Genomic DNA, 2,137 nt, shown 5'->3' on the forward strand with positions numbered 1-2,137 from the left:
AAGCAACCTCCTTTTCCAAACCGAACTCCTTGGGCCCTCTAGGCCACGCCCACTCTGAGTTGCCTATCTCACCCACTCAGTGGGGACAGAGCTCTCCGATTACCGGATGTCAAACAACTTGTTATGTAAGGCCTCTCCCTGGGGGACTTCAACCTTAGCTGCCATGAGCTTCGCAAGGCAGACACCAGCCTGTGGACACGGGGAAACTTTGGTTTGAGGACCTCAGGAAAAGCCCCAAAACTTTCTGAGCAACTCCCAGCCCCATAGCTGCTCGATTGGGGAATTTAGGACAAGTCCCTTAGCGTCCCTGATGGGGGGGTGTGGCTTTCTGGCAGCATTAGAGGCAGTCCCCGGAGTGACTGCTTCCATAGAGACTGACCTGGGCTGGCGTTCCTCCCTCTCACCTAGGAAAACACAGGGGTCATAAGGAGCACGCCGATCCAAGGCGCCCGAATCTCTGTCCACGTGGGGCAGTCCGGGTTGTCTTCTAAGCAAAGAGGCTGTTTTGTTTCGCACACAGACACACACTGGCCTTTGCAACCTGGGAATACAGACCTGGCTGTTAGCTTAGGGAGACCGCAGGATGCTGTCTCAGCAAAAAGTGGAACGTGAGGATGCATTACCCCTCCAGTCTCACTGTCAGTCATGCCTGCTTGGGACACCAGTCCATGTCACAAACGGAAGCAGCCGCTCCTAGACCTTGCTGCTGGTTGTCTGGCCGCCGCAGGGAAGCCCATCCTGGCCCACGGAGACTCTACAGAAGCGATGGGTGGAGCCGGAGCGCACCCAGCCTGAAGCCGGACCTCAGCTCCGCTTATGTGCATGACCCCCCTGGGTCACGTTAGCTGTAAGCGATACAGCGCTGCCTGTTCCGGTGGCTCCTGGTTGGAAATACGGTTTTTCCCCTGGGGACTTTTCTAAGGTTCCTCCGTGGAAACAGGTGATGTGGAGAGGAAAATCCTCAGACCTGGCTTTTGCTCCTAAGTGGCTGGGCAGGTCTTAGGAGAGAAGACAGCCCTGGGGGTCTCAAATGAGCCCCCCAACACCTCGCCATCCCGATCGGTTTACTCAGCAGATGCAGGGACAGCACGCACTGGAGCAAGTGCCGGATGAGCGGGAGCCCCCGGCCTCCGGTGCCCTCCCCTGGGCTTTGCCCATTCCTCACGGTGCCGACTGGCATCCACTTCCCAGAGGGGAACGTGGCACTGGGAGACCGGAGGCTGGGAAGCCCACCGGACGACGCGGGGGGCTCCCTTCCGGAAAGGGAGTGGGGAAGGGCAGAGGGCAGCTGTCCCCCTGGACCGACATTCCATGAGTCGGAGGCCCAGGACGTTTCCCCACGCAGCCTGGAACGCAGGCAGCGCTTCCGGAACCTCGGTTACACCCACACTAACATCCCCCCTTTTTTTTTTTTTGCCATTTCAGCATACCATCTGCACTATTATCAGCAGTTTTCCCTAAATGGGCAGGCCCTTTGCACTTTAAGCACACTCATTGGAAAAGAAAATGTGTATCACTTCCATACGTGGAAGACCTATATAACTCCCCATGAGTAAAGGTGAGCAGGACACACGTGTCCTTGCGTTTCTAACAGTGAAGACGATGGTAAAAATAAAAAGCGGAGATGGAACTGTAAGTGCTGTCACCTGGAATTGATTCACAAAAGTGCACACCCAAAAATGAGTTACTGAGTGGGGAATGCAGACTGTGGGTGGGCAGTTCCGCAAGGGCAGGGCTGCCTAGTCCACCGTCACGGCCACCAGCCCGGCGACCCGGCACCGGCTTGACCGAGGGTCATGCTCACCACAGCCGACACGCTTTGCTGAGCTTCACAGAGCGCTTCCCCTCTGACGTTCAGGCCCCCGGGCGTCAGTCCCGTTGTGTTCACAGACCTCAAGGCCCTCCATGCTGGGTTGTGACCAGACGGTGACGCCCCGGGGTCAGTCGGTCCCAGGACCTACAGAGATAGAGCGTGCGTGGGACACCCTGGCCGGGGTCTGGGGCCTGGCGAGCAGTCAGTTACACCCACCATGGGTGTCCAAAGGCCATCCAAGATGGCACAGATAGCTGGCACCCAGGCGTCTCCATTGGGCAATCACGTGGGGCCTCCTAGTTCGGCCCCTGCTGAGTGAGCACC

The sequence above is a fragment of the Phyllostomus discolor genome, chromosome 12 (genome assembly GCF_004126475.2).
Source record: "Phyllostomus discolor isolate MPI-MPIP mPhyDis1 chromosome 12, mPhyDis1.pri.v3, whole genome shotgun sequence".
NCBI classification, from domain to species: domain Eukaryota; kingdom Metazoa; phylum Chordata; class Mammalia; order Chiroptera; family Phyllostomidae; genus Phyllostomus; species Phyllostomus discolor.